Genomic DNA, 13,992 nt, shown 5'->3' with positions numbered 1-13,992 from the left:
AGCAATATTTTGACAAAGCAGCTTATTTCCAGTTCTTAACTGCTTTCCCTACAGCATGCAGATACTTCCTGCTTCCCCTCCATCCCTCTCCAGCAGATAAAGTGACACGTTGGTTGTTGAGGCCATTGTGGCACCTTTAGCAAGCCGAGGTGGTCATGGGACTCCCTGCATAAACAGAGCAGGTTTTCAAGGATAGCACACAGCACAAACGAGCAGTCGTTCTGTCAACAAAAGTCTGTGTGTTTATAAGGACCCTCAAATGTGTTTTTAAAAATACTTGGGTGGGTATTTTTAGCTCTGAGAGCCCCTCCGTCCTCCCCTAACACACCGATACTGTTCCCGGCGCCATCCTCCTCCTCTCCCAGGCGCGCTGAGTCCTCTGATGGGGAAACTCCCACCGAGGGATGTTTGTGCAGGAGCAGAGCCCCGAGCAGCACCGCGGGCTCCTGTTCTTCGGGCTGCACTGACATCTGTTGGCTCTTATCAACCAAGGTAGGAAACAACAAACCCGCCTGGTTTCATACGCTGAGATAGCGCTCACGGGCAGAAACAAATCCGCGGGCGAGGAATCCTCAATAACCCTGGCTTGTGTCCGGGAGTGATAAGTAATTCATAGACGGTACCGTCCAGTGGGCAGGGTCAAGTACTTTTAAAAGCTCAGGGCCTCCTATACAGTTGGTGATGTATCGTGTGTTCCCTGTGAAACTTGCCATTTCCAGCAATCGTCCATCCGATTCTGCGGCTCTCACTACATCATATCCTGGAGCAGCACCAGTAGCCTTTCTGAAGGAGAAGGCTCCAACTAGTTCGAAGAAACCGAGTGCTTGACTTCAAGCATGTTCATTCCATATGACTAACTAAACCAGTAGGACATGAACACTCATTTCTGAATCAGTGTCTGAAAAGATCACAAAACCTTTTGGAAAAAACAAGTAAGAACGGAGCGAAGCGGTTCACTTGAACTAGCAAAGACTTACTCAGATGTACAATTTTGATAATACAACTGTACATTCAGCGTAATAAGCAAAGAACAACTGGATGTCCTGGAGTTTAGCCAGCATCCTGCTTTGGTTAAAAGCTCCGTCCTGCAAGTACAGTACTCATACGTCAGTGCTCTTATTCACAGAATTAACACGAGACTGAAGTGGGTAACAGTGCTACCCACTTCTGTCAGGCTTAGTGATGAAGCAATTACAGGTCGCTTTTTTTTTTTTTAAGTGACTAAAGCCTGAAGGGTGGCAAGTCCCAAGTCTGACTGCGCAGGGTTTTCTGAAAAACGCTCTGCAAACACAGTGCCCAGCTGATTTGGGCACCAGTGTGACCACAGAGCTTTATGAGTGAGAGAAAGGCAAACAAGTAGCATGAAAGTGGTGTGAGCATGGGAGGAAGTTACACGGAAGAGGACTTTTAGGATAGTATGGACTGGAGGGGCAGACTTAAGAGACATGGAGACTACCATCAATTTCCTATTTGAGTGGAAACAATTCCAGAAATCCTTCTCCCTGCTACTCCTTACAAATATTTGTTAAATGCTTGGGTCAATAGCATTTAATTTTGACCTTACAAAGTATAATCTCATTTTTAAAAGTCAGATCTGCCCTTTGATTTTGAAGACAGTTTGTGCTGTTCAGGTTTTGAAATAATTTAAAACAGAATTTGCTTATTTTACAGCTTTATAAATCTCTCCTGGTTGGCTCCAGTGTAAGTAGGTTGTTAAATTCTACCAGTAAAGATTTCATCATTTCTCTGAGCACTGCAATTTAATATTTCCCATGGAAGCACTGGGCCAGGCTGACTGTGCCTGCTAAACTTCATTGTTCTCATGCAGCTTTAAAGGAGAAAATGGCAGAGAAACAAGGGATGTACTTTCTCAGTGAAAAAAAAGCACTGAACATGAAAGCATTGCTGGCTGCACAGGACAGGGGAGGTGGAGAAGGCAAGTGCAAGCCCCAGGGCAGCCTGGCAGCTCTGCCCCTCAACAGTTCTGTGCCAAGACACTGAAGAGCTGAGGTAAAGAGCTGGAGCTGCCAGGTCCAAGGAGGCTAGGCAAAGCCAGGGCTCTCAGGAAAGTACTGCAGTTCCATGCCTCAAAGAAACGGGCAGCAGCAGCCCTGCAGAGGAGTTTTAGCTCCCGCTTACGCCTTCTCTTTATAAACTCACACAGCCTCAACACCTGCCTCTCGCCTCCCGTTAGGACTGCAGAAAACAGAGGCATCAATTCACCGTAGCCGCAGTTGTAGCCATAATTCCGATTATTTGTGCACTGCTTCCAGGGCAAGATGCTGTTGGTGATCGGGAGAGGAACAGTGGGAACGCTCCCCAGCGCTCGACAGCTGCGTCTGCACCGCATCGCGCACCGGCGCTTGGCCCCGGCTCTGGGGACGGTGTCAGAGTTTCCCCAGGCACAGGGCTGCCGTAAGTCGATCAGTCACAGCAGGGACACAGCGGGTTTTGCTCTGCTATTCCGCGCTTGCCGTAGCACAGCTTACGCTGTTAGCCGATGAAATGTGAAACTCCAGTGAGGGCAGCACAGTGCTTCTCAGGGCGCAAGTTACTCGTGCACCTGGAGTGGGTTTTAACGTTTTCCTCTGCTACATCGCTGGGAAATGAGTTTAGCTGGCAGCGGAAAAGGGCCCATGGTGGGAAAGGCCACCCTTCCGACAGCGCGGAGCTGCGCCCGGCGCAGAGCCCGAGTCCTCTAGATGTCACCACCGCCACGGATGTGCGGCGACTGGTCCTGCAGCTACGCAGCCCTGCAAGTGTCCACCGAGAGCAAAGGCAGAGTTACCGCCCTTGAGATGGCCAGCTTTAACGCCGTTTTTAAGTTGCTAATGAGGCCCCGGTGTATTTACACCACTCCTACTAAAAGTCAAAAAAAAACCCCAAACCCACTTAATTTCTTTTTCACTGTTTTGGCTGTTACTTCACTACTTGGCTTTCTCACATCTGGTGTCTAATCAACCCAGGTGTCCGCGTGTTCTCCTGTCCTACCTAATGCTGCGGTGCTCAGGTGGCAAGCACAAAAAGGGGGCGATCTGTCATTTGCAACCTTTCCACTTCTGGTGCAACAACAACAAAAAAAACCCTTGGAAAAATACAATGTTCCTTCTCATCCTCCTTACAAGATGTATTTTGCTGTTACCTTACTAACTGATATATTTTTCAACTTCCCAACGATTTCCATAGATTCATAGATTCATAGATTTCTAGGTTGGAAAAGACCTTAGAGATCATCGAGTCCAACCATCCCTAATCCCCATTAAACCATATCCTCAAGTAGCTCATCCACCCTATTCTTAAACACATTCAGGGATGGGGACTCAACCACTTCCCTGGGCAGCTTATTCCAGTGGCTGACAACCCTTTCAGAGAAGAAATACTTCCTAACATCCAACCTGAATCTCCCCTGACTAAGCTTATGCCCATTTCCTCTTGTTCTATCTCCCGTCACTAATGTAAAGAGCCCTTCCCCTACCTCCCCACCATCTTTTCTCAAGTATTTATAGGCCGTAATCAGGTCTCCCCTCAGCCTCCTCTTCTCCAGGCTAAACAGCCCCAACTCCCTCAGCCGCTCCTCATAAGTTTTATTTTCCAGCCCCTTGACCAGTTTAGTTGCCCTTCTTTGGACTCGCTCCAGGAGCTCAATATCTCTCTTAAAGCGAGGGGCCCAAAACTGGACACAATATTCCAGGTGCGGCCTCACCAGTGCCGAGTACAGGGGCAGGATCACTTCCCTGCTCCTGCTGGTCACACTATTCTTGATACATGCCAGTATCCCATTGGCCTTTTTGGCCACCTGGGCACACTGCTGGCTCATATCAAGCCGGTAGTCAACCAACACCCCCAGGTCCTTTTCCGCCAGGCAGCTCTCCAGCCACTCCTCCCCGAGCCTATAGCGATGCTTGGGGTTTTTATACCCCAAGTGAAGGACCCTGCACTTGGCCTTATTAAAGCTCATGCAAGAGTAAGAACTGGTTAACTCTTTGCCTGGATAGAGTTGAACCATATCTGGTTGGAACACCCAAACAACACTTGTGTTTATTGGGACAGAGAGCTACCCTGTGCTCAGGAGGGTCCTTCTGTGCCGAGCTGAACACCTGTACAATCCACTGAACCTAACGGAAAGGCCCCAAGTGAAAGAGAGAACAACGATGTCCAGGAAAAAAAAACTTTAAGCCTCTCATTTATAAAGCGCTCCTGGAAGTGCAAAACATTCAGTGATTCCCCATGCTGTTGTTACTACTGAAAAAAACACAAGAGAATGGAACAATGAAGATGGTGAAGTCTTACCATGTTAAGAAACTGTTCCATCTGGCAAAAAAGACACCAAAGGCTGTAATGCATTACACTGTCAGCAATGGGTACAGAGGCTACAAAAGGAAAAAGACAAAAATATATCTTTTTCTGGATGTGAAGGCAAGTACTGCCAAATGATTCTTGCTTTCAGAGCCGCAAGCCAGAATTTTAGTATTCTACACCAAGGAGATTTTTTTGCCAAACTTATATCTACATTAGGAATTCAGCCATCTTGTGTACAGCTAGTTAGAAACTAGGAAAATAAGATTTTAAAAACATTTCATTTTTTCCAAAGTTAGCCTTAGCCAGAAGGAAAAAAATCCCCACAAAAATAAAACCAAGTTTTTTTAAGAGTGTATTTTTATGTATTTCTTAAGGAGTATGTTCAAAATTTTACTGTCGTGTCTCAGTGACACTAGAACACACTAAGGATGTAAAAAGACGACACCTGGCTGAGAAATTATGCAACCTCTAAGTTCACAGGGCTTGTGTCTTCCTTGTAGTCCCCTATTTCCCACTTCGCTCTGGCCATAAAAATCAATCAGTAAACCACCGTGGCATTTTCCTTTAAACCACTTGAGAGCCTTTAATCCATTTCCAGAGATTAAACAAAGTAATTTGTGCTATTACACTGGGAGAGCTCAGCTCTGCTGGCGGGAGGTGAGGCACGGGCAGCTTTCCTTTGCGTTACGAGGTGGAAGTGCCGGAGCCTTGTCCCTGTCCTATGCTTTCTGTGCAAAAGCGTGCTGGGCTTTTATGAAGCCACAAGTTTTATACTTGGCAAATAAGGGCTGATGAACAAAGATCTAAGTGCTGTAAAATCAAGAGCTGCTCACCAGCCTGCCATGCAGAAAGCTGCACACAGGGATTTTCTGAGCACAATGCTCTCCGTGCAGCTGGGGGGTGCTGAGCCAAACTTACCAAATAGTGCTCGGGTCCCACCAGCGTGTCTCAGGCTGCTTCATACTCATGCTGAGTTGTTTTAAAAATACCTTTACTGTCCATAGTGTAACTATCCCTCATATGTTGGCTTGCTTTGACTTTTGGATAGAATGAAATTCATGATGATTGTTAAAAGCGCGCATTACGACACGTTGACTAGACCAGATGGCACGGCCAGCGTCCACCACAGCTACGCCAGCCCCGCTGGAGGGTGAGGACAGGTTGGGCAGACAGTGCAGAGAAAAGCAAGGCAGAGCAGTGCATCAGTTTCTACTGGTTTCTAGAAGCTGCTCTACAGGACAGGGCAAACTTTTGTATTTTGGATTATAACATCTTCTTATCACTTTAATAATTTCCTTGTTTATAAGATACAAGAGACTTTGTTTTCTGTTCCATTTAAAAATGTGGTTTTCCTTGCAATGATGTCAAATCTTAAGTGATGTTTGTTGCTGGACAGCAAAGGAAGTTTTGATGAGCGTTATTAATTTTTGCTGATGATGTTTACTTGCACTCCCATTATGAAATAATTCCTTCTACAGCCAGTGCCAGAGTACGTATCTGTGGTCTTTCCAACAAGATTTTAGGTGCAGAATGCAATGTTAACCATCTCATTCAGCCTTCACATGTCACAGAGACATGAACTGAATTCCACTGAGAGCAAAAATAACTTGAAGATGAAATACGTAAAGAGGCGAGTGCACGTAGCCTGCAGCGTTGTTCCTTAATTGACTCACTCACACTAAGGACTTTAGAAAAGCTTGTTCCCCTGCAGGACTGACACTCCACAGAGACAAACTCCCTTTGGACAGGCTGTGTAATTAAGGCACAGTCCCTGAACTAATTCTCATTGCAGTGTGGGAGTAGCACGCAGCTGCCCAGGGCGGGAGGAAGCCCTGGGAATCGATGTGACTCAGGGTACGGCCCGGCCACCTGCATTATTTCAACTGAACATATGCATCCACTTGCCGACCAGTACAAACACGTTACAGCATTCTGGCTGGTCGCTGGGATGGAGCTCTGGTTCACCCTATGATTAATTTCCTTTAAAGCTAACAATAACGTAAAAGGAGACTGCACACAAATACCAGCCTCAAAACATCTTGTAATTGCTTTTTTTTGGCAAATTATTGTAAAGAGCTCTGTGTTTTCAGAGCTGCAAAGTTCACTCACAGATAAATTTGGCAACAAAAATCACAGACCCGCCGTATACTCTCTCTTGGATTATCTACTACATAATCATTAGCCAAAGACTAAAAGGAAAATTCACAGATATATTTCAGCTTTCACAGTTTAAGTAGTAAATGGTTTTAGTAAATAATTAACTTGACAGAAAGAGGATTTGCTGAGTGAGGCAACAGTACCAGTATCAACTTAACGGTGTTCTGCCTTGCTGGTTACTCCTGCCCTGAGCATTACTAAGGACATACACTCAGGCAAAGTACTGTGCTGATGTACCTCTACCATTCCCCGTCTCCAGGCTGGTTTGCTCAGAGCTGGGTTGGTGTCTTCATACGACACTGGTCTGTGTAAGCTCCGAGTTCACGCTTGGAACTACAGCTGATAGACACAGCTTCTGCTCCGCTGAAGTGGACACAGCGATATGGGGTGAATAGGTGGAAATTTGGAACCTGTTCACTGAAAACATTTGAGTTATTTTTGGGATCTAGTCATGTCCATAGACAGCTGTTCTCTGTCTCACTGCGAACACTTGTGCCCACACATCAATGCCTTGCTTTGGAATAAACTTTCTGGTGGATAATCCAGGCAGCTGTGTGTGGCCTCTGTGATGCTTGGGTAGCTGCTTAGAATTATCTTTAAAGTCTCTTCACTTGACCTGTTAAACATTTAAGGATCTGTTGTATACAAACTGTCTGCATTCATCTTGAACTCAATAATTAGACTTTGGAACATTAACAAAAAAAAAGAAAAATCAAAACTCTATCTGCAGTTTGAAGAACACTTGTGTTCAGTCTGGTTATTTGTACCTGGAAAGCAACTGAACAAAGAAATCCTTAATTTAGAAAGAATGACCCGACAGCCACATTTCAGAACACTTGTTCAGCAATAAAGAATCTGGATTAAAGTGAAACATAATGGATCAATAGTTACCATTTCAGAGAAAATTAGGATTATTGGACAGAAGACAAATCCCGGCGTTTGTTGTGGTAATTAGAAATGTATGCATTAAAAGTACCTGCAAGGCAATCGATTAACACAGATTGTACTTTCCATTTGAGAGAACTAAAAAAAGAGAAGAAAACAGAAGCAGCTCACTGGAAGGTTGCTCCTTGCTCCTCCTTTTTTAAGCAGTGTAAACAATTGTTGCTGGCTCACGTTTTATGGAAGCCTTACAGTTTGCTACAGCGAACAGAGAAGTGACATGACAGTAATGGAGAGTAATTTAGCTTCTGGGTTGATTTTTCAGAAGAGTTTTGTCTTGATAGCAAGTAAGATAATTTATTCATGGCTAGAATAATGCAGCAAAGTGATGAGAAAAGAGGGCAAAACTTATTCCTAAAGTAATCACACAAGGTTCAATGAAGATGAAGCAGGACTGAAGTTGAATCATGTACTTAAAATGTAACCAAATGTTACTAGAGATGAGAAACAAAAAAAAAAAAGAAAAAAATCAAAATTCAGAAATATGTTTTTTAGGAGCTACATTGGCTTAAGAAAAATCCCAGCAGCATGGCACTGGTGTGGGAAGAAAAGGCATGGCCTGGACAAAAGAACTGGGCAGACCTGGAAGGAGAGAGAACTAGATGCAGGGCAGCCTCGGATGCTCTCCAGTGCTCAGTAACTCTGACATTTTTATTTGTCAGAACCTTGGAAAACGTTATTTTTTCAGAAGAATTTTCTTGTAGGTAAAACCTTCAGAGAAAAAGAGAGAGGGAGGGAGAGAATCATGATGCTTGGAAAGGAAGAGTTGCTATTAAAATATAGTGCTGTTGACACAGGGACACTAGTTGCACCTCATCTTCATCAACAGTTGGATTTCTTTTTTAATAAAGGATTTCTTCTTCTTAAAACAGGTTTACTCATAAAATGCACATGGTTAAAATTTTGGTGTATCATGTATAACTTCATTTATCCTGCTGAAACTTGAGCATTCATACAGTTCTTGTACATGAATGCAACTTAACATGGAAAGCTCTCCTGGAAAAGAAGGATAACTTTTTCCGTTGTTATATTATAATGACTTTCACAAACTTACTTTAAATTCTAATAGCTTAGTTTTTAATTATCTGATATGAATTTGTTTTTCTCTGCTTATTATTTTTGGAAACTTGTTTTGAAGAACAGCCTGTACAATATACCCTTGGTTATTCTTTACACTTAAAGAAAATACTAGCTTAGTAAACTTTGAAAATAATAGTACAACTTTGTACATGATACAATTGGACAAAATTAAAATATGACCTAATTTATGAGTGTTGCTTTTTTTGGCACAACTTACTAATCATTGAAAGCAGCACCCTGTAACTGCATTATTAGCTTGGCAATGTCTACTACACTGAAGAGGTAGCTGAAATATAAGCTTCTCTGTTTCATTAATAGTCCAAACTCTTTACAGATCCACATCTTGAAAGAAAAATTAGCAGTAAAAATTTATTCTGTTACAAAACATGCCAGTTCTTGTTTTATTTTAAACTGGTGTTTTGTCAGTTTTGTATCTGAAAAAATGAAATTAGTATTTCAGGACTTTTCCTGTGCTACTGATTAATTTAAAATACAGATTTAGTTCATTAAAGGTTATTAGCTCAATTCTACTTCCACTGGTTAGGCAAGAACCACTCTGATTTCAATAAAAGATGTTTTACATTGGGGCAGAAGAAAACCCAGGAAAAAGTTCTTATTCCTTTAAAAAACAAACAAAACCCTCTCTCATTATCTTGAAGTCAAAGTTTCCTCAAAGCTTCTTGTTAATAGAAGTGTAAAATAAATAAATAAATAAAATAATTCTTTGTATTCATATTGGTCTCTAGCTACCTCCAAACCTTTAGCCTCATGTTATCAGAGCATTTCCCCTTCAAAACAATCCACATTTCCAGCTTGAGCGTGATCCAAAGATCAGGCAGTCGAAATCATAAAACAGATTTCAATCGTTCTAAAGCTTCGGATTCACTACATTGATTACTTGGCTTTTGTAACTACTGATCCACTGGGCAATTAGAAGATGCCGTTACCCTCGCTTGTAACTGGGAATGTGAAAAGCTGGAGTGACTTATTTTAGACCACATAGACCCCGTGATGCTGCAAGGAGCTGGTACATCTCAGGCTGGAGCCATCACCACTGGGCCATTCTACTCTTTCCTTATCCTTGGTGGTGTCTTCAAACTGCAAGCGCTCCAGGGAGAGAGTCTGGGACATTCTGGTTATGACAATTAAGGGAAAAAAATGAAATACAGAATAATTTTCATAAATAAAATGTTAAAGTTACAATCAAAACTAACTTGTAGAGAAATCAAGTCCATGTTCATGACTGTCTCGTGGCATGGTATAGTTTATGGAAAGACAGAGAGGAGAGATGGCTTTGAAATATAATACCTCATTCCCAGTATCAATGGTATTGCTGAATAGATGAAGGATTTAATTCCATCATCCATCTCAAAGTCATATCTTATTTTACAGCTGTATCACTCTACACAATGAATTTCGTTGTCTATCTCATCTTCCTGCTGATTTTCCCACGGTTTCCAAGACCTATAGGTGACACAAGGAAAGGTAGATGATCTCTGTCAAATTCCTGATGAGCAATACTGCGTAATTACACGTTACTTACCAATCCACTCAGTTAAGCACTGTGCACTGGGCCTGCACAAACACGTGACCTTCCGTGATCTTACAGACCTCCATGACACGGTGTCTGAGGAGCCCAGCTCTGGTGTGTCATCATTACTTCATTAGCTCCTGCATCTTGCTCACCTGCTGCCTCTGCAGTGGCAGCAGATGGGAGAGCTTCCTCTCCACAAGATATGCCAGGATTTTCTGGTGTGGTTTCATCCAAACTGTGCTGGAGCAGGGAACATGCTTGTGGTTGCCCTGGGGTAGTGTATCTAGGTGACATAGGCTATTAAATCCTCGGAGCAAGGTACTTGCTTCCTCATATGTTTTGCTTTATAGAATATACATTTTTGTGTTGGTACAACACAACCAGCATCTGCTGTTTCAGGAGGGACCCACACCTTACTCAGAGCAATCAGTTTCAGCAGTTTCTCTTTCCTTATGACATTCCAAGTGGCATTTCAGGTTGCTGACCGCTGCCTGCTGCCTAACGGTGAGGGCACTTTCCATGGCAATTGGTTATTGATAGTGAAGCCTCAGAAACTCATTTACTGGAGCAAAGTGCCGTCGCTGATAGCCTTGTTCCAACCGCTCCCAAGTGAAAGGACTTTGGATACTGATCCCACTTTTTCATCCAATGGCATTTTTATCTGGACAGGGTCCAAGTGTCACAGTTCAGTGACATCTCTACTCACTACTGAAGCTGTTTCTGTAATGATTCAATTCACAAGGCATTTAAGCACCAATTGCAGTTCCACTGAAATCCCAGAATTGCTGATAGAGACACAAATATGTCATTTTGACCACAGATAACATCAGCGTGTTCTTCAGAAGTTTCTTGAAACTCCTTGAACCAAAATCAGATTCTACTGCTGTCATTCTCTTGTTATTGCAACATTAAAAGGACCTGTACACTGTCCTGACCAAAGCCAATGGCAAATTAATTGGGGTATGGGAAGGAAAGAAACATTTTGTGTTACTGCTTACATGCCACAGAGCGGATATATTTTAATTCAGGCTTGCCTTACAAAAACATGAAGAAATGCAGAGCATGTGTTTGGGGATTTGAAGACAAGGACATACCAGTTCATAAACACATCTTTTTAGTCTTATCTACCAGAATGCAGTTGGGAAAATTGATTTTGTGGTGTTGGAATTGTAAGGTGAGATACCAAATCGTGACTCTACTTCTGAAATGCAGTACAAAGAAATGGCTTATCAAATACACGAAACCAGATTCACTGTGGTTATAAAAAAAATAAACTGAAACAAAGGTATTAAATTGAACTATCTATTAGGTTATCTGACCTTTCTTCTCAAAAATTGTAATAATCCTTCTGGAAGGACTGATTGAATCTTTCCTTGGAAGAGAGAATAAATGATTTACTGGAGCAACTTTATTGCACATTTTATTACTGAGATGCAATTTGCTTTGTTTTAAAGCACAGCAGTGGTTTTCTCTGTATTACTGCAGTTACATTTCTGGGTGGTAGAAGTAAGAGAGATTTTGAGTTAATTATTCAAAAGAATACATGGGAAATGATGAAGCTGTACATTTGTAGGCAGTGCTTTGTGCTCTGCAGGCTCAGCAGAGTCTATGCTGGTAATATTTTCTGCCTACTGATTGCTGATTTTGGAACGTTTCTTAGTAGCACAAGAATTTGAAAAAAAAAAAAACTGACAAAGCCTTAACTTCTCAAAATACCATCTCATTCTGAAGACCAGGAACAAGAGGAGGAAAAGGACAACAAAGGTACATGTAGTATTCCGCTATCTGAACTAAAACTCCAACAAGTAGCAAAAATGCAATCGGGATAAAGTTTGTTCACAGCATATACAGGAAACTAAAGAAACAGTTCTAAAGAGTAGTTTTGCTTTGTCTAGTTCATCGTGTAGGTATAAGTGATCTCCCAGAAAAGGTTCTCCTGCACCAGCTGTGAACGTTCAATACAGCATTTAGAGACTCAGACGTACCTTGACCTTTCTGAAGGCTCTTGCGTACTGTTCTGCGTGTCACCACGTCCAGAATGGATCACATTTGCCCTAATGAGAAAGTGCATCAAAGACAGTTTAAGCCTTGTTTAGCAACAGCTTGGTTTTCACGTTGCTCTTTGTGCTCCTGTTTGCCTCCTGCTTTTTATAGGACTGCCAACAGAAAAATTTTTTTTGAGCATTGGTGAAACTGCACTGTTCCTCTCTGCTGGTAACATTGGTACTGGATGGTGTGTAGCTGTGTTATAGGAATATGATATCCTGGTGTGATAGTTACTGCAGGAGTGCAGGCAAGAAGTCTAAATGTGACCAACTGAGAGAAGTCCGGAGTAGGATAACGTGCTTCTGCTGACCAAGAATGAAGAGAATAAGATGGACTAGCATTATCACTTACCAACACGAATGTGTTCAGAGAAATCAAGAGCTATTGTTTTTCATTTCCTGCCTTTTCCCTCCACCCATTTGGTTTTCTTAACAAACAAATCCAATATTCAGAAAACTAACACCTTGATAGCTGTGCCAATGCGCAGGAACAGTGAGTCATTAGAAAGCAGTTCCAGCTTCCTGTACAAGTACACTAGAAACCTCTGCGGGAAGCTGAGGTTGTGCCTGCAATATTCTTGTGTTGCATTTTGAGGCATCTCATTTTGCAAGTGGAAGCTGGCAGGATGCTCCCTTCTTACCATGCGTACACAGCATTTCCTGCACAGCTCCTGCCAACATCGGCAAAGTACGCAGCCCTTCTTTATCAGGTACAATACTCCAAGAGTGATAATTACATTACTAAACATGATGCAAACCAAAGCACAGTTGCCACCTAATCCCATTTTAAAAATGGAGGCAGTTTTGTTGTAAATTCACAGCCTTGGGGAGCAGAGAGTCATAAAGGCATCTGGGCTGCCATTCATGGATCAGTACTGGTCAGCCATGTACATGCTATAGAAGGACTTATTTCCCTTACTATTACCAACACAAGCAAACACAAATGATTCTTTCTTAAGGTTGGGGTTTTTTGTGGGGAGAGAGGCAAGGGGAACATCTGGTTTCATGGCAGGTGCTATATCCATTCACTTTTTGACTATTGCTAGGCAATATATGGTTGAAAGAGTAAGTTCCAGTGTCAGATAAGGTCCTAAAATAAAACTCCACTTGACTGTCATTTACAAGAATTTCATGATGATGAAGAGCATACGGATAAAACATGCTCATGTGGTCAATTAAGCCTATCTAATCTGATTTTGCAACACACTAACTTGGTATGATTTGTATAACATTTGCAGGTAATTCTAATGTACCTTCCAGTATCTTATCTGCTTCCTACTGAAATGGGATAGTGATGGTATTTGGAATAGAAAATGAAAGGCACAGGGACTGAGCACGCAAGCAAGCTCTGTAGGCATACCAGACACCATGACCAGAAGGGCCCAGAAATATATTTAAACAGGTGCTGGCCTCTGATTCCCTAAAGGACTATCTATCCTACCTCATTCCTTACAGACACACCAAATCAGGCTTTTGAATGCCCATTTGTTTGGTGCAGACACACAGCATTTTTACTTTGCAGTTGATTAATCTTTAATTTTGCTTTACACAAGGGAATCGAAAGGGGAAACACAGCACATAGCTTTTCTGATATATCTGATTTTGAGGCCTATTGAAATTTAAACAGCAGCATTTCTTCCATTGCCTGTTTCTGTTGCTTTGCAAGTTTAGAGCGTCACACGTTATAGCAATTTGACTGTTGTTCTGCTGATTTGGTCCTGCATCATTTGGATGGCTCGTGACCAGAGGCGTTATGCCTTGCGTAGTTCCCCATTCCTTCCTGCTCATGGGAACATCCTGCTTGTCCTAAGTTTCTTTGCAGGGCTAAATATCTCCCTAGAGGAATTCTTCTCTACAATCCCACAATCAGTTCTCATCAGCTTTGGCTTAAAACCATACCGTCTGCCAAGCATGCCTCTTGGCATGAAGGTAGGA

This window comes from Tauraco erythrolophus, chromosome 18 (genome assembly GCF_009769465.1).
Source record: "Tauraco erythrolophus isolate bTauEry1 chromosome 18, bTauEry1.pri, whole genome shotgun sequence".
Classification (NCBI taxonomy): Eukaryota; Metazoa; Chordata; class Aves; order Musophagiformes; family Musophagidae; genus Tauraco; species Tauraco erythrolophus.
Note: the sequence above shows the minus strand (reverse complement) of the source record.